This window comes from Leptonychotes weddellii, chromosome 13, assembly GCF_054177405.1.
Source record: "Leptonychotes weddellii isolate Sample4059 chromosome 13, ASM5417740v2, whole genome shotgun sequence".
Lineage (NCBI taxonomy): Eukaryota > Metazoa > Chordata > Mammalia > Carnivora > Phocidae > Leptonychotes > Leptonychotes weddellii.
In genome coordinates this window covers 75,645,712-75,670,116 of record NC_138381.1, presented here as the reverse complement: position 1 = coordinate 75,670,116, position 24,405 = coordinate 75,645,712, and the positions used below count along the sequence as shown (strand labels likewise).

The 24,405-nt window shown below is 45.4% G+C and overlaps 1 protein-coding gene across 4 annotated transcripts in view; it reads right to left on the bottom strand.

Annotated features, from left to right (window-relative positions):
- MLXIP (MLX interacting protein) overlaps positions 1–24,405 on the bottom strand; it is a 69,498-nt gene that overhangs the window by 27,702 nt on the left and 17,391 nt on the right. The window lies entirely within an intron of this gene.

Sequence of the window (24,405 nt, the reverse complement as noted above, 5' to 3'; positions counted from 1 at the left end):
GGCTTGCCAAGGGGAAGGCCCGTTAGGTGTCATCACCCTAAACACCTAGCACAGACCACGGCACACAGCAGGGCCTGGGAATAATTCTCCGGATGAGTTAAGGAGCCCTCGGACCCCAGCTACCAGCCGGCGAGGAGCTCTCCCCAGTGGCACGGCCTTCTCAGAGTCCAGTTTGCCAAGTGCTGTGTCAGAAGCCACCTCTGGGCGGCTGACACAGGGTTCCCTTTTTCAGAAGGCTGGAGATGGACAAGGCATGATCTGTAGTCCACACTCTAGGGGGCTCTGGTGGTTCTACCTGGTTGTGAGCCACAGCCCTGCCTCTCCCGCAAAGCCACTCAGAGACCTCGTGAGGAAGAGCAACTGTTCTCCAAAGACTAGCACCCAAGCAGTAAACCCTACCTGAACCCGAGAACCTGGCTTAAAAAGCAAAGCCCCTGGCTGGGCACCTGGCAAGACCTCGTGCCTCTCACACCTATCCCAGCGAGCCAGGCTTTGGATCACATAGGCCAGAAGGCTGTGACCCCCAGAGAGAAAATGTCACAGCACGCCCTCGTAGAATCTGAGGGACAGACAGACAGCAGCAGTCTCAGCTCAAAGGGCTGGACGTTTCCAACCTGTCCGTCACCTTCCTTGCCGTCTCTGCCCAGTCCAAAGGTACTCCTAACCTACCTCCAAGCAGTCCGCTTTCACTCAGGCTCAGCAGCCAACGGCTAGGCCTCGAGCCCCGGCTTTTGCAGTCAGGTAGCTTGTCTGACATCCAGTTTCCTGGGTAAACTCAGGATAATACCATCTCCTCCTGAGTGTTTTAATAAGGACTAAATGAGAGACAGTGTGTATGTATGTACATACACATATACACTTAGACACATATAACTGGTAAACCCTACAGCAAAATATAAATTTAAGGTATTCATAACCATCTCAATTATCTGGACTTAAGTTATTACTGAAAGGCCTGAATTTTAACACCTCCTGACTTGCAAAGTCCTTTCTTTTGTGTTTGCCACCACTGTCATGTGGCCCTTCCTCCTCCAGGGGAGGAAAAAGCTGACACCCATGGTCCCACCCACGGTCCCACCCTCGATACACCAGTGAACAAAGACCGTGGCAGAGGGCAGCCCTGTCTAAGTGCTTTGAAGGCAGGGACTGGGTCTCATTCACACATTCGACAAGGGACGGGCGCTACAAGGGAGGAAAGAACAGATGGGGCACACGAGGCCCCGCCCCTGTGGAGCACACCAGGCGCTGAGGGTCACAAAGAAGAGCCCAGGGCTGTGGGAGTGCAGAGGTGCGTAACCAACCCAGTCGCAGTAGTCAGGGGAGGCTTTCTGGAGGAGGTGCCATCTCAGCTACCGCCTGGAGGATGAGGAAATGGGCTCAACCCTGAGCCAGGGAGGGGCCCCTGCTGCTCTTCTGCCTGCCTGTGGGGGCCCTGAGGTGAGCAACCACACGCCTGGTCAAGAGCCCCTGCATGAGGCCGGGGAGAGGCGTGCGGCCGCTTTACGCCAGGCCGCAGAGCAGGGCGCACGGCAGAGTAGATTAGGTCCCACAACCTGGCAAAACCAACCCTCTTTCCCCTCCTCTGTAAGACCTTCCAGCAACTTGGTCTCTAGCTGGGCAGGTGGTTCCAGGAAACAAAACAAAACAAAACAGAAAACTGTCCCTGTTTTTCTATTTCCTTAAAGGGAAAAAAGACACTTTTTCTGAATTGACAGTTTCCTCATGCTGAAGCCAGGATTCAAAGGCCACCCTTCTTTTTTTTTTTTTTTAAGATTTTATTTATTTATTTGACAGAGAGAGACACAGCCAGAGAGGGAACACAAACAGGGGGAGTGGGAGAGGGAGAAGCAGGCTGCCCGCTGAGCAGGGAGCCCGATGCGGGGCTCGATCCCAGGACCCTGGGATCATGACCTGAGCCGAAGGCAGTCGCTCAACCGACTGAGCCACCCAGGCGCCCCCAAAGGCCACCCTTCTTTGAGGAATCCTGCCGGGGTGTCTGCCGCCTCCACAGATGGCTGTGGAGGACAGAAGCAGAAGGGCTGCCATGTGAATGAGGACTCCAGGGAAGAAAACAACCTCTGATGTCCTGCAATGTTCTGTTAAGAACTAACCACTGCGCTTACCTACAGACCGAACCTCAGCCCCGCTTTAAGAAAAAGTGGCTGACGTGAGCATCTTCTCAAACGTTAGATCGTGCGGGCAGCTTCAATTACTCACAATGAAGAGGTGGGAAGACGCAAAGAGAGCTCAAACCCTGTGGGCTAGAAACCAAATTGGACAGGGGGGCAGTTTGGGGTTCTCCTCTCCTTCCTCCTCGCTTGCTGAAATGGTTCACTGTTCCTTGATGTTTGTGTCAAATTTGGTCAAACCTCAGTACAAATATGTAGGAGTTCAGAATATGCAACTGGTATCACTTCCCTGTCCCAGATTTCTGTAATATCTCGACAGTCAACAGGTGGTGCTCAACCAACACAAAGAGGTGAGTCCAAAACCAAAACCTAAGACACCCACAGAAGCACAGACAGTAAAAGAGCAACTAGGATGTTTTTTATGGTGACTGACCACCCTTTGCCCACAGAAATTTCAAGACAAGATCTGAAGAAGCAGCACGCACAGTTCTATATATAAGGTACTACAGAGAAAAAAGGAATCCACAGACACGTTTTTAGAAAAATGTGGGGATAAATTTTTTTTTTTTTTTAAGATTTATTTATTTGACAGAGAGAGAGACAGCGAGAGAGGGAACACAAACAGGGGGAGTGGGAGAGGAAGAAGCAGGCCTCCCGCTGAGCAGGGAGCCCAATGTGGGGCTCGATCCCAGGACCCTGGGATCATGACCTGAACCGAAAGCAAATGCTCAACCAACTGGGCCACCCAGGCGCCCCCAAAGGGGGTTATTTTTTATGACAATAGAAAGGGTGCTTGTTATAAAATGTTTAGAAAAAATTTTATTTTTTTTTTAAGATTTTATTTATTTATTTGACAGAGAGAGACACAGCGAGAGCAGGAACACAAGCAGGGGGAGTGGGAGAGGGAGAAGCAGGCCTCTCGCGGAGCAGGGAGCCTGACGCAGGGCTCGATCCCAGGACCCCGGGATCATGACCTGAGCTGAAGGCAGATGCTTAACAACTGAGCCGTCCAGGCGCCCCTGTCCTGTTGTAATTTAAGTATATTAACACATTTAATCTTTACAACAATCCTAAGACATAAGCAATAGCATTTTTGTAAAAGATTTTATTATTGAGAGTGAGAGAGCACATGAGCAGGGATTGGGGGAGAGGGGCAGAGGGAGCGGGAGAAGCAGGGTCTCCACTGAACAGAAGCCCGATGCGGGGCTCGATCCCAGGACCCTGTGATCATGGCCTGAGCCGAAGGCAGATGCTTCACGGACTGAGCCACCCAGGTGGCCCACCACATTCCTTCTTTAAAGCTTAACCAGAGGGGTGCCTGGGTGGCTCAGTCGGTTAAGCATCTGCCTTTGGCTCAGGTCATGATCTGAGGGTCCTGGAATCGAGCCCCGCGTTGGGCTCTCTGCTCAGCAGGGAACCTGCTTCTCCTTCTCCCTCTGCCTGCTTCTTCGCCTACTTGTGCTCTCTCTGTCAAATAAATAAAATCTAAAAAAAAAAAGCATAACCAGAAACACATTACAAAGATTTTTAAGACCGCTGGCTTCCCCTCAATAATCAAAGCCCTCCTTTGGCCTCACCTCCCAAAACTGCCCTCCTACATGCCCCATGGGCTTTCCTGTCAGAACAATGACCCCAGTTTCTCCCCAAGCGACAGGAAGGCCAAGGTCTAGGGCTGACTCATGCCAGCACAATGCCAGGCACATGGGAGGCACCTTTAAGTACAGAGCTACTAAGTGAGTGTTAACCTTTTCCATAATGAAAAATCTTCACACTGTCCTGCCATGGACATTCTCCTAGAAGACAGGCTCACAACCTGAAACAGGAAATTCAGAGTACAAAAAAGGTCTATCAAAACTGTTGGTCGGGGCGCTTGGAGGGGGGGCTCAATTGGTTGAGCAGCAGACTCTTGGTTTTGGCTCAGGTCACGATCTCAGGGTCATGGATCGAGCCTTGCATTGGGCTCTGCATTCAGTGGGGAGTCTGCTTGAGATTCTCTCTCTCCCCCTCTACCCCTCCCCCCTCCAAAATAAAGAAAGAAATCCTTAAAAAAAGACTGTTGTTGGATAGACTAGCAAACTCTGAATTCTTCAGAGGTCTGGCAAGAGACTGCTTTGGAATGGAAATTAAAAGTGCAAGCTTTGCACAGACAGGAGCTGAAATTAAGAAGAACAGGGGTGGGCGGGACCAAGAGGAGATTTTTGGATTCTGTCCATCCCATGCAGGATTAGCTCCTAACTCCTAGTCGGACCATTCTCTCCAAAAGAAAGCAGGCAGAGGCTCAAGGATCTGTCACTACAGGCCCCAGAAGAGTGGTGGGCCCATTCATTTGTTCACTGAACCATACTTGCTTGTTATGGGGCAGTATTTCTTCACCATTCCTCGAAATGCTTCCTGGATGCCCACTAGCAAGACCTCCCCTAGCTTTATTCCCACCCAGCTGGGTAGAGTGGGTATGTTAGCAGTGAGTGTAGGAGGAGGAACTGGAGTGGGTGGTCCAGGCCCTTCCCTGCCTCTCCTCTTGGGAGCAAGCTGCCATTCCCCTTGCTCTGCTCCTATAGAGCGGGGGGGGGGGGGGGGGGCAGCAGCGGCGGGCTGTCCTAGTCCAGGACTGTCTGCGCCACCTGGAAAGGCAGCCTGTGGTTCACCTGTAAGCCATACCCTCAGGCTCATCAACAATAAAGGTAATATTCTGGCTACCACCTATTGACTCTTTTTTATTGTGGTTAAGTACATATAACATAAAATTTACCATTTCAACCATTTTAACGCATACGATTCAGTGGCTTTAAGCAATCTGCAATGCTCCGTGCCCATCGCTGCGACCTAGCTTCAGAACAGTTTTCATCATCCCAAAAGGAAGCCCTGAACCCACGGAGCAGTCACTCCCCATTTCCTCCTCCCCCTGCCCTGACAACCACTAATCCACTTTGTCTCTCTGGGTTTGTTTCTTCTGGACACTTCATATAAACAGAATGATAAAATACGTGGCCATTTGCGTGTGGCTTCTTTCACGAAGCACACTAGTTTCAAGGGTCATCCATGTTGTAACCTGGGCCAGTCCTTCATTGCTTTCCATGGCTGAATCCTATCCCGCTGGAGGGACAGACCACATTTGTTTCTTCTTTCACCTGCCGATGGACATTTGTTGTTTCACCTTTTGGCTGCCGTGAATAGTGCTGCTGTGGACCAAATCCTCCGTGTATTTCCCCAAAAGTTCAGCGCTCCGGCAGGGAGAGGTCTGATCAGTAAGCTGACACTGGGGACACAATCATGGGCAAAACCAACTTTGCTGGGGGGCCAGCGGACAACTGTCAACATTTTCGACGCACACCCCTTTGACTCCCAGTCCCACTGTGAGGACCTTCGCCCCGAGCACACGTGCAGAAGGACACACGTGAAAGACATCAAGCAGCCGCACTGACGTGGCAGCAAAAGGCTGGAAAGAACTTACACCCTCATCAAAGGCAACTGGCTTGAAAACTGTGCTGTACCCACACGGAGGGACGCTATGGGGCAGCACACATTTCACGTGCCGAGACGCAGGCAAGAGCTACAAGCTGTATGTAGCGAGAAGGAAACTAAGGGGCAAGATGAAGAGCACGGCCGCCGTGTGTATTTATAACAGGGAGCTGCGCACACAAGACACACAGGCTGGGCCGGGGGTGGGGGAGGAGACAGCCTGTCAGTCAAGCTCAGAAAGATACATGAGAGGGCGCCAGGGTGGCTCAATCGTTAAGCGTCTGCCTTCGGCTCAGGTCATGATCCCAGAGTCCTGGGATCGAGCCCCGCATCGGGCTCCCTGCTCGGCGGGAGGCCTGCTTCTCCCTCTCCCACTCCCCCTGCTTGTGTTCCTGCTCTCGCTCTCTCTCTCTCTGTCAAATAAATAAAATCTTTTAAAAAAAAAAAAAGAAAGAAAGAAAGATACATGAGAAACACGCAACAGGGAAACAGGGATTTCCCTTTAGAGAGCTAAACTGGAGAATTAAGGGGGTTAGTTGGAGACTTAGTTTTCACTGTTTACTGTTTTATACTGCTGAAACATAATACAAGAATGTTATTTTTTTCAAAATAAATAAGGCAAAAAGACCAGGTACCGTCCAAGACCTTATAATAAATAGGGCTTTGGGTTAATTGGGGAAGGCAATTAATCACATAAGCAGATACAAAATTTATGTGCAAGTCAATTTTGTGAACTAGACCCAAATATGAGGATAATGCTTATTAAGTGATTTCTTTAATAAGTGAGTGGATTAATAATGCTCAGACTGGTCTCTCTTCCAGGATTCTCTTTTTCTTCAAAAGAGCGGTCTCTATGGGCTTTCCTGGGATCTGGGCCTGGTTCCACAGGCTGCTAGGAGCCAAAACTAACAGGCTCCAGACGGACAAAGGTTCACTGAGGAGCCAAGACGTGGGGAGCACGCACAGCGAGAGGCATGGCAGAAGGAGGGCGGTGTGTTTAACGGAATTGCCTGAGCTGTGGGCCTCCGCCCTGGGCCTCCTGCCCAAGCACAGCCTCCTCCCAGAGGAAACTCATGAGGTTGTCAGGTCCTGCTCCCATGCCTAAACCCGCAATCCATCCTCCTCGTGGGTCGCTTGGTGTTTACTTTACTTTTTTATATTCAAAGAAAGTCCTGTTGGAGAAGCAGATTCTGAGGGCAATGACAGCAAGGCAGGAACATGGCCTCCTGAGGTCCTCGTCCCAGGTCTGCCCTATGACAAGGTGAGCGAGTGTGTGTTGTGTGCATGTGTGTTGATGGATGTGTACATGTGTGTGCTAGTGTGGCCTGTCTAGGTGTGCATCTGCCCTCATGTGTGAGCACGTTTATGAGGGCCTATGTTTGTTTTGTGTAAAGAGCAGGGAGTAATCATTTCTTTTTTTTTTTTAAGATTTTATTTATTTATTTTAGAGAGAGAGAGAAAAGAGAGCACGAGCAGAGGGGAAGGGCAGAGGGAGAGGGAGAAGCAAAGGAGCCAGACACGAGGCTCGATCCCAGGATCCTGGAATCATGACCTGAGCCGAAGGCAGATGCTTAACCGACTGAGCCACCCAGGTGCCCAGGGAGTAATCATTTCTATAACCTTCAAAAATTAAAGCAACTTGAAGGAGTTGAAACCAGGCAAAATCAGAGTAGCTGCAGTGGTGACCTCCCCTTCACCCTGTCTGTGAACTCCGGTGACCTGTGTCCTTGCTGGGAGCACTCTCTCCTGTGTTCTGGCTTTCCACAAGGGGACAGACACTGCCATGCTTGGACCACTTCCAAGCCAACAGGTAAAGGAGAGTGGTTTCCATTTCTGGACAAGTGACATGAGCTGTCCAAGCCCCATCTTCTATAAAATGGTGATATGTCCACCTCACCGGGAGAATTACAGGTGAGGTATAAAAGGACAGAGGGAGTGCCAGCCGATGCTGGGGCACGCTGCTGAATAGCAGTCAGTTCTGGGGCATGTTGCTGAGTTTTAAAGCTTGGAGTTTCTGGTCAGATTCTAGCCATAACTGGACTTCCAGGCAGGAGCAGGGATGCTGGGCAGGGCACCATTTAAAGCCAGATTCATGTTTATTTGCCAGGAAAATAAACTTGAATTCAGAACCCAGGGTGTTCAGACTCCTTTGGACTGGGTACGGGACTAGACTTCAAACAAGAAAAAGCGGTATGTCACTTCAGTTTGCATCATTTGTTAATAAATTTTAATACTTAAAAAAAATATGTGCATTAGCCATGTGTCTCTTTTACTGTATGAGCTGTCTGCGCCCCTTTGTCTTTTAGAAAACTTTTTGTTTTGAAATAATTATAGACTCACAGGAAGTTGCAAAAAATAGCACAAAGAGTCCCCAGCCTTCCCCAGGGCTGCATCCTCCGTAGCTGCGAGCACAATCTCCCCACTAGGAAACGACTCTGACATGTTATTATTAACTAGACTACAGATCTCACTCAGTTTTCACCATCCATTAAAATGTTTGCTGTTTTTCTCTTGCTATTTTATGTTGGTAATGCCATAATATTAATTTGTGATGTTTCTGCAAATGCTTCCCTTAAGTTTTGGAGTTTTAATTCTTTATATAGCGTATCTTCGAATAAGCAGAGTATACATTTGTGCAGTCATATCTACCAGTCTCCCTCTATCATTTCTTTTATTGCTTCGCTGCCCGCCCGTCTACCCCATGAGATTGTTTCCATTAATCTCTTTTTTAGCGTTTTTAGTCTTATTGATTTTAAATTATACACGCACACTGAAAGAAAATTCAAACAACACAAAATAGTACAAACAAAAGCAAAGTCCCCAGCAATTACACTGTCTAGAAATAACCATTATTTGAATTTTGGTGATAATATTATGTAGTGAAGAAATGAAATAACCTTATCCAAAGAGAGTCTGGCCTTTGCCCTCTGCTCCTGGGAGGTGACCTCTATGCCCCTGGAATGTCCTGCCTGACAGGAGTGTCTTTGTTTGCCTAGGGGCTTTGGTCTTAGGAGAATCTCACAATCTGATTCACTAGAGGGGCTCTGGACTACATGGTATCAGTTCCAATCTCCAGAGGAACTGGTAACTAAAGGTATTAGCCAGATCTCTAGGAGGGGCTGGGGACCAGAAGGTGGCCACACAGGCAGTATGTGATCGAGCCCCATAAAAACTGAACACCAAAGACTCAGGTGAGCCTTCCCTGCTTGGCAAAGCTCCGCGTGCATTGTCACACGCTGTGGTGGGAAGGAGGTAACTCCACCAGAAGCACTGCATTTGAAGGCCTCTTCAACTCTGCCCTAGGAACCCCTTCCCTTGGCTGATTCAGTTAGAAGCTTTTCCCTGTAATAATCCCGTAATGAAGAATATAAGTTTCCAGTGAGTTCCGTGAGTCCCTCTAGAGAACTGTTCAACTCGAAGTTGGTTTCGGGAATTCCTCTAATTTATAAACTGGTGTTAGAAGTGAGGACGGTCTTGCGGACTATTCTCCCTAACTTTGTAGTTGGCCCTTAAGTCCTTGTAATATACATATATATACTTATATATATGAATAAACAAAATACTTAAATATGTTGGATCATAATTCTGTTTTATAACCCATTTTCATTTACATGTTATAGGTATCTTATTATGCCAATAAATATAGTTTTATGTATTTTTTTTTTTAAAGATTTTATTTATTTATTTGAGAGAGAGAGAGAATGAGAGAGAGAGAGCGCATGATGGGGGGAGGGTCAGAGGGAGAAGCAGACTCCCCGCTGAGCAGGGAGCCTGATGTGGGACTCGATCCCGGGACTCCAGGATCATGACCTGAGCCGAAGGCAGTCGCTTAACCAACTGAGCCACCCAGGCGCCCCTAGTTTTATGTATTTTTTTAAAGATTTTATTTATTTATGGGGCACCTGGGTGGCTCAGTCATTAGACGTCTGCCTTCAGCTCAGGCATGATCCTGGGGTCCTGGGATCGAGCCCCGTGTCGGGCTCCCTGCTCCATGAGAAGCCTGCTTCTCCCTCTCCCACTCAACCTGCTTGTGTTCCCTCTCTTGTTGTGTCTCTCTCTGTCAAATAAATAAATTTAAAAAAAAAAGATTTTATTTATTTATTTGACAGAGAGACAGAGAGAGAGAGAGAGAGAGCACACAAGCAGAAGGAGTGGCAGACAGAGAGGAAAAGGAGGCTCCCTGATGAGCAGGGAGCCTGATGTGGGGCTTGATCCCAGGACCCCAGGATCATGACCGGAGCCGAAGGCCGATGCTTAACTGACTGAGCAACCCAGGCGCCCCAGTTTTATATTATTTTTATTGGCTGTATATACTTATCACAATCTACTTAACTGTTTCTCCATAAACACATTCATTTATGCTAAAGGACACGTTGTTTCTGTTTTTCACTATTATAAACAATGCTGTGATGAACATCCTGCTACTTACATTTTTGTGCGATTACATGACTTTCTGGGAGATAAGTTCCTAGAAATAGAAACTGAATCGGAGGGTATGTGTATATTTATAATTTTGTTACAAAGAATCAAAGTTTATACTAATTTACACTTCCAACAGCAGTGATTAGTGCCTATTTCCCCAAATCAGTACTTACATTAGTTATTATTAATGTTTGTGAAGCCGACAAGCAAAAAATCAGTTGATTTTTTGGTTCCTACTTTTATCTTTTTATGTTTATTAGCTGTTGGAATTTGTATGTTAATTATCCGCATATCTTCTTGTTTTGTGTTGTGTGAGAGTTCTTAATGTGGTGCGAATGACTGCAACACATAATGACAGTTACTGGGCCTGTCTTGACCGTCCACCTCTGCCTTGCCCATTTATGGAGTGCTTTTGTTTTGGTTTTAGCTCTACTCTACTTTTTGTATGTATTGTGGGCTTTTGTTGTTATTTTTAGTAGAAACTTTTCATTAATGTAGTCAAAATTTTTAAGTCTTTTCTTTAATGTTTCTATTTTTTTGGCCATACTTAAAAAGGCTTTTTCTATGCCAAGACTGGGAAAACTGGACCTTCTTCCAGTGTTCTCACAGCTCCACATTTTACAGTCAAGTCTTGGCTCCAATGGAATTTATTTTGCTTAATGAGTGTTAATGGGATCCTGCTTTAGTCAATGGTTCCTACTTAATTACTAAATAATCCAACTTTCCCCTGTTGGGATTAAAATACCATCTTTATCATACACTATGTGCCCATATATATATTTGGGACTATTCCTGAACATCCTATTTCTTTTTTTTTTTTTTTTAAGATTTTATTTATTTATTTGAGAGAGAGCATGAGAGGGGGAGGGACAGAGGGAGAAGCAGACTCCCTGCTGAGCAGGGAGCCTGATGCGGGACTCAGTCCTGGAACTCCAGGATCATGACCTGAGACGGAGGCAGACGCTTAACAACTGAGCCACCCAGGCGCCCTCCCATCATTTTTTTTTTTAAATGTTAGAATCCTTGCCTAGTTACTCTTCCCTGTTCCAACTTTACAATCACATTGTCAAATCTCAAAAGACAACTATTCTGGTATTTTGATTAGAGTGGCACTTAATAAATAAATTAATGTGGGCAGGGATGGCCATTCCATTCGGGTCATCTCCATTCCTAGATCAGTGTACATTTGTCCACTTATTCAAGCCACTTACCCTACTTAAAATATCAGAGGAATCTGAAGCTGTCTAGTATTCTATAATTTACTTCATCTATGTCCTTCACATTTTTCACCATATACTTCTTTAAAAAAAAAAAAATTTATTTATTTGAGAGACAGAGAGCATAAGCAGGGGGGAAGGGCAGAGGGAAAGGGAGAAGCAGGCTCCCCACTGAGCAGGGAGCCTGATGTGAGGCTTGATTCCAGGACCCTGGGATCATGAACTGAGCAGAAGGCAGAAGCCACCCAGGTGTCCCTAACCATATACTTCTATTAATGTTTTAAAATAATGTAAAAAGAAAATTTAGAAAGCTAAACCAGCAAAATCAGTTACACACCCAAACACAAACACTGTCTACATTTTACAGTATTCAACTTAGCACACCCCTGCCCCCCAGTAGCTAGTATGGTAACCGCCACCCTCATCCTGTTCAAAGTGGCCAAGCCACAGACATTCTGACACAAGTTAGAAGCTTCTATCGAATCAGTACTAGGAATAACTACCCTCAAAAAATCCAGCCGTTCCCTAGCACTTTTTTTTTTAAAGGTTTATTTATTTATTTGACACAGAGAGAGAGAGAGCAAAGCCGGGGGAGAAGCAGAGGGAGAGGAAGAAGCAGACTCCCCGCTGAGCAGGAAGCCTGATTCAGGGCTTGATCCCAGGACCCTGAGATCATGACCTGAGCTGAAGGCAGATGCTTCACCAACTGAGCCCCCCAGGTGCCTCTTCCCTAGCACTTTTATCCACCTACGCAAAAAGGTAATTAGTAGGTTCAAATATTCACCAAGGTTAAGATTTTTATGTAAAGGATGAAGAACTCCACCCATTACAGACATCTGGCTTAAAGAGGGAGTAAATTAACAAAGGTCTCCTGCCAGAGTACACAAGTGGAGTCAGGACTCTAGAAACTGTCTACCAGAGAGGTAACAGAAATAGATCAGCAGATGTTTCTGAGTTCCTATGAAGACTGGCAAGAAACAAATTTGTTATTATTACCATTTTTAGTCATTTTCAAGGCAATGCCAGCTACCCAACCCACTTAAAAGGCAGAGAAATCTGAAGCTGTCTGATGCATTTCAAAGGATAAGGTAACACTCTCCAGGTAGCCAAGACCTATAAATAGGTTTTAAAAACATTGGCTCCTTTACTTTTTTTTTTTTTTAAAGATTTTATTTATTTATTTGACAGAGAGAGACACAGCGAGAGAGAGAACACAAGCAGGGGGAGTGGGAGAGGCAGAAGTAGGCTTCCTGCGGAACAGGGAGCTCGACGCGGGGCTCGATCCCAGGACCCTGGGACCATGACCTGAGCCGCAGGCAGACGGTTAACGACTGAGCCACCCAGGCGCCCCTGATTAGCTCCTTTTCTAAAAGTCAGCTTTGACAATTAAAGAAAACCCATGAAATCTGTTCTCCACTGAATTTGAAACCCCAAACCTTGACTTTGACAGTAACAAGGGTCACAGTGACAGTAGGGTAAGTAGGTATGGGTACATCTATCAAATCCTAACTTTTCTGGGGGTAGCAGCCAGAGCTAGTAGGTTAAGTCTATGTAGCAGCTACCACAATGCCCTGTGTAAAATGGTGCTTAACGAAACAAATAAGTCGATGCTAAGAATGAGAACGCTTTCAGGTTGCATGTGGGCTCTACAGCATGAATACCGTAGCCAGATTAATTTGGCGGAGACACCACTTTCTTCATGACACTAGCCTGATTCACTTAACATTGTTCTAGCTGCTAATGAGACAGCAGCAAACAAAACAACCTCCCTAGCCCAATGGAGCTTGTATTTATGGGGAAAGACAGAGAACCGAGTATGTGCTATGTCGGAAGCACTCAGTGGTATGGAGCAAAAGCAAGGTGGAGAGGGAGCTGGGAGGCGCTATTTCTACAGGGTGAGGTGTGAAAGTGGAAGGTGGGTAGTGCGGACACCGACAGATCCTGACTTCTGCCGCTACACTATCAAATCAGTCACCGTCAGACCTCACCTGACAGCTGCCTACAACATCTGCCCCTACCCCAGCCCATGCCCTCGCCCACTGGGCAGCCTATCCTATGCCAGGCTGCTCTCCCCTTCGTCAGCTTTTCCTCCCCCTTCCCTCAGTCCAGGGGCTTCTCCTGAACCCTACTCGCACGCCAGGATGACCTCAACAACTGTGTCTGCTCACACCTCTCCCCTGCTGAAACTCCTGCAGGGGTTCTCACAGCTTATGAGGTAGGACAGAGTCCCTACATACTCACTCATTAAGGAAGAGTCCCCCAGCTGACACACCTAGCATAAACAAGCACCTCACTCACCCAGCTAACTCCGTCCCCGCGCAGGTATCAGCTTCCCGCAGGAGCCCTCCTGGACCACTCTCAGTGTAAATTATTAGCTAAGTCCTCTCCCAACACCCTGGACCCACCACAATCTGCCATTACCTACTGGTGTGTATGCTGACTGTCTCTACAACCAGACTGCACTTTCCATGACGGAGTAACCGTGTCTATTCCATTCACCAATACCCGTCTCGTCCCAGCACAGCGCCACCACGCAATAGGCCCTTGAGTATGTGCTGTGTGACCTCCAGAGTGAAAACACCAGTGTGTACCCACAGCCCACAGAGCCCCACTGCAGACTAGGACAGCCGCTGGCCTTGCCCCACTTGTTCTGCACTCTGCACTCCTCTGGGCTCCGTACCGGGCCCCCTCTGCAAGGAGTCCTCTGTTTCAGTCTACACTCTGCTCTCCTTGGTGGGAACTCTAGGCGCTCGTGCAGATGCGTTACTGTCCATTTGTTCTTGGTTTGTGGGTCCCCCCATTCTACCTCCCTTCTCCCCCGGCCATTTAAAATCAGGTAACACAGCTGTGTAAATTAACAATTATAGCCTTTTCTGGGTCTGCTTCATTTTAGAGACCTCACCTAGATGAGAAGGAACAGTATGTTACAAATTGAACAAAACTAAACCAGGAGTTGGGACCCAGCACTGCTGTCAGTTCTGATGCTAAACACCAGTGTGACTTTAAGTGGGATACCATCTCTGTCCAACTCAGTTCTCCTGGCCTCAGTTTCCCTTTTTGTGATGAGAGAGAACTGAACTAGCTTATGCCAACTTCCTGCCAGTTCTATGAGTCTAGAACTGTACCCCTCCTCAGAAACGGAGATGCTGCCCCTGAAGAGTATAAATGAGAGGTACCCAGGGCAGGGATGTACTGGGGAAACACCAGCTACTGCTAGGCAAAAGAAAGAGTAGAAGGATCTGTAACACCCCCACAACCACACACCTCCGCCGTATCTCTGAGGCGGATTTTAAAAAGCACAAACATGGGGGGTGGGGGAATGGGTGAACTAGGTGGTGGGGACTGAAGAGCGCACTTGTTGTGATGAGCACTGGGTGTTGTACGAAGGGATGAATCACTCTACTGTACACCTGACACTGGTATCATGCTGCATGTTAAATGGAATTTAAATAAAAACTTAAAAAAAAAACAAAACAAAAATAAAAAGCACGGACAAACAACACAAGAAACACCAGGTGTTGGTGAGGATGTGGAATAAAAGGAAGCCTGGTGCACGGCTGGCGGGACTGTAACCTGGCGCAGCGACTGCGCAAGACAGTATGGACATTCTTCAAAAAGTTACAGATAGGGAGCCTGGGTGGCTCAGTCGGTTGGGCGACTGCCTTCGGCTCAGGTCATGATCCCGGAGTCCTGGGATCGAGTCCCACGTCGGGCTCCCGGCTCGGCGGGGAGCCTGCTTCTCCCTCTGACCCTATCCCCTCTCATGCTGTTTCTCTCTCTCTCTCAAATAAATAAATAAATAAAATCTTTTTAAAAAAAAATTAATTAATTAAAAAAAAAAAGTTACGGATAGAACCGCCCTAAGACCCAGCATCACACTACTGGGTATTTACCCAAAGATAATACAAGAACACTAATTCAAAAAGATACATTTACCCTATGTTTACAGCAGCATTATTTACAATAGCCAAGATATGGAAGCAGCCCGAGTGTCCGCTGATACATGAATGGATAAAGATGTGGAATATATATACAATGGACTATTATTCAGCTATAGGAAAGAATGAAATCTTGCCATTTGCAATGACAGGGATGGAGCTAGAGAGTAGAACGCTAAGTGAAATAAGTTGGTTAGAAAGACAGATACCGTATGATTTCACGCACATGTGGAATTCAAAAAACAAAGCAAACAAGCAACGGGAAATGAGAGAGAGAGAGAGAGATAAAACCAAGAAACAGACTCTTAACTATAGAGAACAAACTGATGGTCACCAGAGGGGAGGGCTGGGCAGATGGGGGAACTAGGTGATGGGGATGAAGGAGCGCACTTGTCCCAATGAGCACTGGGTAATGTATGGAGGTGTTGAATCACTGTATCATACACCTGAAAGTAATACAACACTCTGTTAACTATACTGGAATTAAAATAAAAACTTAATTAAAAAAAATAAACACCACAAACAAAATAACTTTGCATGGCCCTCCTCACATAATAGAAATTTCCAAAATGAAATGTTTTACCTTTGCCTGCTAAAGACAATCTCCCTTCCATCTGCTACTGAGAATCAGCTGTCACCCTAAATCTCTCCCTCTTCTTATTCCCCTCCCATGCATGCATTTTAATCAACTTGTCAGGCACCCAAGTAAGAAGTTTGGGGTGGGGAGGAGAGCTGGGGCTCACTCACTGAAACGAAGGCAAGCGAGATAATCTCAGGCTGGTGTCTATTTCAGAAACACTGTAAATCTCTGCACCGCCCCAGCTGCACTACGCAGCCCTTCTGCTGACCATCTCCTGAGACGTGTGTACATATTTCGTCTTTACTGGCACTAAAAATACCTACATTTTTGTCTTCATGATAGGCTCATTTTCACTCGGGTCTTTCTGTCAAAAGCAACAATTTGCTATTCATGAAATCAAACTTGAGGGACGCCTGGGTGGCTCAGTTGGTTAAATATCTGCCTTTGGCTCAGGTCATGATCCCAGGGTCCTGGGATCGAGTCCTGCATCAGGCTGCTTAATCAGCAGGGAGCCTGCTTCTCCCTCTGCCTGCCGCTCCCCCTGCTTGTGCTCTCTCTCCGACAAATAAATAAAATCTTTAAAAAAAAAAGAAATCAAACTTGAAAATAGTGGTAAGAAGATGAGGTTTCAGTTCATTAGCAAATCCCAGTTTTAACCTCAGAACTTTATACAGTATGAAACCTACTCCATGGGCATTTCCCATCTTAACTACCGTTGCAAATGCTTAAAAAAAAAGTGTGTCTTTATAGCTCCATGGAAGGATAAACACACCTTAGTTATGACAGTGCTATAAAAATCAAGGTCAGGGTAAACTTATCTCTCTTTCATTTACCCCTGCTTCAAGGCCTCCTGGGAAAACAGACAAAAATAAAATGAACATATCTAAGGCACAAATTATTTAACAAACTACACAGCAGGAAAAAAGTCAAAAGAAAAAGTGATGGACATTTATTTTCTCAAAACCAAAGTCCTTGATATGCTGGTTTTTTTTTTCCCCTTCATACTCACAAACGAAGCCAACAAATGAGCCAGGCAGCAGGGGCTTGTGGTATGAAAGACTGAACCAAATGGCAAGGAGATTTTGTTTTCTCATCCTGCAGGGCTCTGGGAACTGGTGTGCGTTTGGGAAGAGAAGAAGGAAAAGAGTAGGGAGAGAAGTCCCAATGAACGAAACTTGAAATTGATTTTTTAACTGTAAAATTTCAGGGTCTTCATATAATTGCAAGAGCCCAATCCACATCCCTGGTATAAGGAAGATGAATAACCTCTGATTCTTCTTAAGTCAAAATCCCAGATTTTACTGAGGAAATCTCATCCTGTCCACTGTGCCACAGTGATAAATGCATGTCACAAAAATTCATCTACCAAGAGAATCTCAGGCCAGGCCACTCTCTTCAGGTGGAAACCCAGTGTGGCTCCCACTATGGGCTGACGCTCAAGAACAAGAGCAGCCCTTGTTTCATTATCACCTGTTACCTGCCACTGGCCACAGGAGTGGGGAGAGAGACTGTGTTCCCACCTTCCTGCCCGCTGCACAGCCTTGGGTAAACATCTGGCCTTTCTGAACTTCACTTTCTTGGGGCGGGGGGAGGAACCAACCTACTTTACAGAGCTATGGTAAGAATTTTTTTTTTTTTTTTAAAGATTTTATTTATTTATTTGAGAGAGATAGAGTGAGAGAGAGTGCACGAGAGGGGGTAGGGTCAGAGGGAGAAGCAGACTCCCCACTGAGCGGGGAGTCTGATGCGGGACTCAATCCCGGGACTCCAGGATCATGACCTGAGCCGAAGGCAGCCGCCCAACTGACTGAGCCACCCAAGCGCCCTATGGTAAGAATTAAATGAAGTAAGGTATTTAGATGGACTGACCGTCTAGAACACAAGAGATCGCCAATACAATGGATTCATGACTTCAGCTGACGTTCCCTATGATGTTCAGAGCTGCTCTGACTCTGTGTGCTGTGATTAAAGCACAATTAAAGGCTTCTTGGCCACAGCAGCCAAGCCTCCCAGCAACTGGACTCAGGGACACAGAGAGAGCATGACTGTTAGGGTGGGTGATGAGCAAAGGTCTTGAGAGTGGGAGGGAACTGCCATTTAGAGATTAGATATGCAGTTCTTCAACGAAACACAATCGAATCCCACCACTGCCCTCGCACAGACACAACGTCTTTATTAGCATCGGTTCACTCTCCGCCCCAAAGGAGTGTCTACATGGTAGCAAGGTCTAATAGCCCTTCAACAAGAACTGCAGTTGGGGGCCTCCACGGCCTCCCATTACTGGCACATACACCCCCAGCAGCTCCTTCAGCAAGGAAGTACCCCCTGGGGGCTGATGACTCGCCTTCAACATCAGCTCTGGGGCACACTTCACAACAGTGTCCCTTACCAGGCACCACTCAGGCTAGAGAGCGGAATGATGTTCTGAGCACTGCAGTGCTCCAGGAGAAAGTGGGCAGCCTGTGGATCTGTATATTTGGTGGTGTAGCTGAATGGTAAGCCTGTTTCAGCTCAAAGTCCACAATTCTATAGGTCTACAAGAATAAAGAAGAAAGGTACCGAGTGAGAAACAACTACCCTAGAATGTGGAGAAGCCGGCTTTAAGGCTGGTGGCACAATTAAAGAGGGGGTGGCCAAGGAGTTCTAATTCCTCAGTTATTTATACGGTACAGATAAATGTGTCTTTTGATCAAAAAGAACCTGCGATTCCATCTTCCTTTCACGACCAGGAAGCAGATGCATGTGGCAGAGGTCATCTGCAAGCCAGGAAAGGTAACATCCCAGCAACATGTACCAAGAACCTGCGATGTGACAGGCTCTGCACTGAGAACTGGGTGACAGTGACGTCGGCACGTCAAAGGTAATGGGAAAGACAGCTTCAAGGGAGCTAAGGCACGTGTGCAGTGTATGGAAACCCATAAAAGAGCGTTCAATGTCGTAAGCGGGTCCAGAACGTCTTCCTCAGGTAGGATGCCTGAGCTGAAGCCTGCAAGGATGGGCAGGAATGAACCAGGGAAAGAGGATGTAGAGAAAAGGGTTGCAAGCAGAAGGAATAAAGAGGTCTTCCCCAAAATATTAGCAGTTTGGCTTCTGGTCCCCTCTCTTCTCCATCCTTAGCTTTGATGGGTGAAGAAGAAGTGAAGGTAAGAACACTGATTGTCTGCAGCCTTCAGGATCCAAGTCTCCCCCTTGCCAGTGGGATGGGGTTTGGCACAGCAGTGAAGTCCCTGGATAAAGTCAGTTTGTCTGTATCTACACTGAGGATCAGTGCAATTTCCTAAATCTGTCATGCAAAAAAGATGACAGAATGGGAGAAAGAGCTAGGCTGTCACACCCATTTCTGAAGTAAAGCAGGAGGAGAAAGGGGGGAGAAAAGAGAGCGGAAGAGGAAGGGGAGAGGAGGGTTGAGAAAAGGGAAGTTTGGGGAAGATATGTCTTCTACTATTGATGGTTTTACTTTAAAAAGTGAAAAATCTCTCCTAAACCAAAAATCAATAAGCAAGGTAGAAGGTAAGTACCAAATGGAGGGAGAGATCGTGAAAGAACGTTACTAAGTAGTTTTACAAAATCAGTTAAGCTCCCCAACTACTTACTAATTGCAGAGAGAAAAACATATCCTTACAATGAAAAGACCTGGAAGTTATCCTAACCAAATGATCAATTTAGCATCATTAACAGTGGGACAACCTGACATTATGAACCTTTGATGTGACTATCTGTGAAGCACACCCAGTCGTTGGGCATCTGCCTTCGGCTCAGGTCATGATCCCGGACTCCAGGGATCAAGCCCCATATTGGGCTCCCTGTTCAGTGGGGAGTCTGCTTCTCCCTCTGCCCACCCCCACCCCCCACTCATGCTCTCTCTCACTCTCTCTCTCAAATAAATTCTTTAAAAAACAAAAAAAGCAAAAGAGAAGAACTAAAAGGAAATTCACAAATATAAAATAAATGGTCAAATTCAGGGAACAATACATCCAATAGAGATCAAAAAAATGAAAATTTAAATACCCAAGATACTATGTTTTGCCTATCGGATTAATGATTTTTAAAAGCACAGTAATAATGGTACATGATTTTTTTAAAATGTACAGTCATTTTGGAAAACAATTTGGCAGTTTCTTATGATGTGAAACATCTCCTTACCTATGACCCAGTATTTACACAAGAGAAATGAAAACATGTCCACATCAAGACTTGTACATTAATAGTCATAGCAATAAAACAATAAAACGAAGACAAGCCAAATGTCTATCAACAGGGGAATGGATAAAACAAACTGTGGTATATCCAAGCAATAGAATATTAACTATTGATCATGTAGCAACACAGATGAATCTTAAAAACATGCTGAGCAAAAGAAATCAAGCAAAAAGAGTACATACCGTATGATTCCATTTATACAAAACACAAGGAAAGACCAATCTAATCTACAGTGAGAGAGCAGATGGGGGACGGGTGAATGCCTGGAAAGAGTACAAAGGAACCTTCCGGGCTGCTGGAAATGTTCTGTATCTTGGCTATAGTGGTTACACATGTGTATGCATTTGTCAAAACTATTGAAATGTACATTTAAAAGGGTGAATTTTATTGTTTCCATGTTAAACCCCAACAGAGCTGAATTAAATTTTCAAATTACAGTAATGCACCCAGAGTTGGGGAGAATGTGGGAGAATAGGGTCTCTTATACACTGCTATTGGGAATACGGACTGGTGCAACTTTTCTTTTTTTTTTTTTTTGCTAACAGCTTTATTGGAATGTAATTCACATACCACACAATTCACGCATTTAAAGTGTACAATTCAATGGTTTTTAGTCTAATCACAGAGTTGTGCAACTATCACCACAGTCAATTTTACCACATTCCCATTACCTCAAAAAGACATGCCATACCCCTCAGTCATCACCTCCCAATCCTAAGCAACTACTAATCTACTTTCTATCTCTACATGTGTGTCCACTCTGGACATTTCATATTAGTGGAATCATGTAATATGTGGTTTTGTGACTGATTTCAACTTAGCATGTTTTCAAGGTTCATCCATGTGATAGCGAATATTTAGTTCCCTTTTATGGCTGAACAATATTCCATTATATGGATGCAACACATTTTGTTTATTTACTTATTCGTTGATGGGCATTTGGGTTGTTTCCACCTTTGGGCTATTCTGAATAATGCTGCTATGAACATTTGTGCACAAGTTTTGTCCACACATATGCTTTCATTTCTCTTGCGTAGATACCCAGGAATGCCAACTCCTGGGGCAAATGGTACGTCTATGTTTATTTTTATTTTTATTTTTTTTTTAAAGATTTTATTTATTTATTGGACAGAGAGAGACACAGTGAGAGAGGGAACACAAGCAGGGGGAGCGGGAGAGGGAGAAGCAGGACCCCGCCGAGCAGGGAGCCCAATGCGGGGCTCCATCCCAGGACCACAACCTGAGCCGAAGGCAGATGCTTAACGACTGAGCTACCCAGGCGCCCCAGGTACATCTATATTTAACTTTTTGAAGAGCTACTAGAGTGGTTTCCACAGTGCCTGCACCATTTTACATTCCCACCAGCAGTGCAGAGTTCCAGTCTCTCCACATCCTCGCCAGCACTTGTCACAACCTAGTGGGTGTAAAGCAATATTTCTGTGGTCTCGATTTTCATTTCCCTAATGATTAATGGTGTTGAACATTTTTTCATGTGTTTATTGGTCATCCATATATCTTTGAAGAAATACGATTCAAGTCCTTTGCCTACTGTTTAATTAGGTTGTCTTTTTATTTCTGAGTTGCAGTTTTTTATATATTCTATATAACATATCCATTATTAGATTCGTGATTTGCAAATATTTTCTCCCATTCTGGGGGTTTCTAAGTGGTACAACTTTTAAAATCAAGTCTGCCAACATATATCAAAGATTTCAGTGTGAATACTCTTTTATCTTATAGAGTTACTTCTAAGAATTTATCCTAAAAGAATAATTAAATAAGTGGAATGAGAAGAGCTAACTAATAATGAAAACATTCCACGCAATACTATTTAAACTGGATCTCAATCCTTTCCTCATACATAAATAAAAATTAACTCCAAATGGATCGCTGTCCTGCATGTAAGACTCAAAACTATAAAACTTCTTGAAGAAAATATAGGAAAACTTTAGAGACCTTGGGTTTGGGGTTTCTTAAATAGGACACAAAAAGCATGAACTACAAAAAAAAAAATAGATATACTGGACTTCATCAAAATTTAAAACTTTTGCTCTTCAAAAGATGACTGAAAATGATACTGCAGGTCTATTTTTATCTACAAAGGTACAGAAAAAAATAAAAAGGACGTAGTGACAAAATAACAGGGTATATACTCCACAAAGAGTGTTTCAGAGGATTCTGCTCTTTTCTTCCTGTCTTTCTGAAATGTCTGAGTTCTCCATTTGACAATGACTACCCATTTCTATATAATGAGGAGAGTTGGAGAGGAACCTCCACAAAACTATTTCCATTTTGAAAAAGGGAAAAAGTGAATTTCCATCTCATAATTAATAGAAAGTAATATTCACAGTTTACCATGTTGATCTGGAATTTTGTGGGGGGTTTTTTTGGCCACATTTCAAAAATAAGAATACATTGTAATATTCTTAAGAGTGTATTATCTTTGCCCTTTTTTTGCAGATAATTTTATCATATACACAAGTTAACATATCAACAAATTTCAGTGATATAAATGGATAATAATGGCTTAAGATTATTCTGTAAAAGAAGTTTATATGTACAGCATTATCTCACAACTCTCTCTGGCTTAGTTATACAGAAGTAAAAATAATTCAAGATAGATAATAAAAGTCTGTGCACTTGACTCAGAGGAGACTCTCTAAACCCTCACTAAGTTAATTACTCTAATTTTACACTCACTTTAACAAGTTATGCAAACCAACAGAACACGGAAGCACTAGACCGACAGGGAGGGGAAGTGGCAAACTCACTGCACAAGTAGCAGCCAAGAGCCTGGAGGAGACAATCATTAGAGATACGAAAACCCACGCACAAGAGAGCCTGTGATGGGTGAGCAGAGAAGCAAATATACATACCTTTATGGTGCAAGGATATCAAGAAATGCCACAATAAATAATATTCAGAAATAGGTGGCTAGTTAATCAAGTTATATCAATACATTCAAGAAAGCAGTGAAGATTATGATGTATTTGAGAGAGATTTCCACTTTTCATTAAAAATGTCTAATTTCAGGGGCCTGGGTGGCTGAGTCGTTAAGTGTCTGCCTTCGGCTCAGGTCATGATCCCAGGGCCCTGGGATCGAGCCCCGCATCGGGCTCTCTGCTCGGCCGGGAGCCTGCTTCTCCCTCTCCCACTCCCTCTGCTTGTGTTCCCTCTCTCGCTATGTCTCTCTGTCACATAAATAAATAAATCTTAAAAAAATGGTTAATTTTATTAAAGAGATGATTAACAAAATGAGCCATGGAGATCTGGGAGACTAGCTTATATCAAAGGAAGCTCTCTATTCATTAAGAGAGGGGCAAATAACTAAGGTATTTTTGTAAATGTATTTTAACAGCTACCCAATTTTAATGTCACTCAAAGGACTGAACTAAAGACATAATTTAGATACACTGACAGATTCTTCTATGCTCTTCAGATCTCACCATGTAGGTGGTTCCCAAGTCCAGCTCTGAGTAAGAACTAACCCTGTGGACAAGATCACTTTTGTGTGTGTGGGCGGGGGGGCAGCAAAGCAAGGTTTATTGAGCAACAGCTTAAGTGATAGTACAAAGCTCCGGAGGAGGAGGGGACCCAAGAGGGCTGCCACAAGATCACTTTCTATTACTACCCTCCCATCGTTTGGATAGCTACCAGTTCATATGCAGAGAAACGAAGTTCCTGACTTGGTAAGGAAATGGAGTCTGATCTTCTCACTGCTTATGTGAGCTACCTCCACCCCCATGTGAGTTCCTGCTGTCTGCACCCGTGAGGCTGGCATTTCCACAAAGACAGCTGGATGTGACTAATCTGACCACACAAATATGAAACTAAAGGAGGGGTGGAAGCCAGTGCCACTTAAGTCAGCAGCAGAAAGAACCCAAACGCTGAGTTCCTGCTCCCCCAGGCTGCAGGGACTGTGTTTGGGACTCCAACCAGAGGAATTATTCGCTCTTCAGATTAACTTTGTAGCTTGAAGCATCATATGCATGATAGGGGCAGATGCCAGGCGAAAAGGTCAGCATGAAGTCAGCCAGGCCACAGCGACAGCAGGTGGGGAACCTGGCCAGAGAAGGTGGTCTCCCGTATGAGGCAGGAGAGTGCCAAGTGAGGCTGAGGCCACAGGCAAGCAGCCCGATTCCTGGAGGCTCTATGCCAGGAGGCCAGGATAGCTGTGACCCAGCTGGGGTCCAGGAGTGGCCTGGGATGGCCACTGACCAGGAGGCAGCTGTCTATTCTGGAATGGTTAAGAAGCCCAAGATACTACTGAGCCAAGAGGGCAAAGGAAAGCAGGTTCTTCCCTCTGGACTGGGCAGCCCTCCTCCCGCCTCCCCACAGGAACACCTCCCCCCAGGAACGTGGCCGAGGTGGAAGAAAAGCAGCCACTGAACTGATTCAAACTGAACCAACTGGTGCTTTACTCAAAACAATGATGGCTTTGTCAGGAGACTGCAACAGGC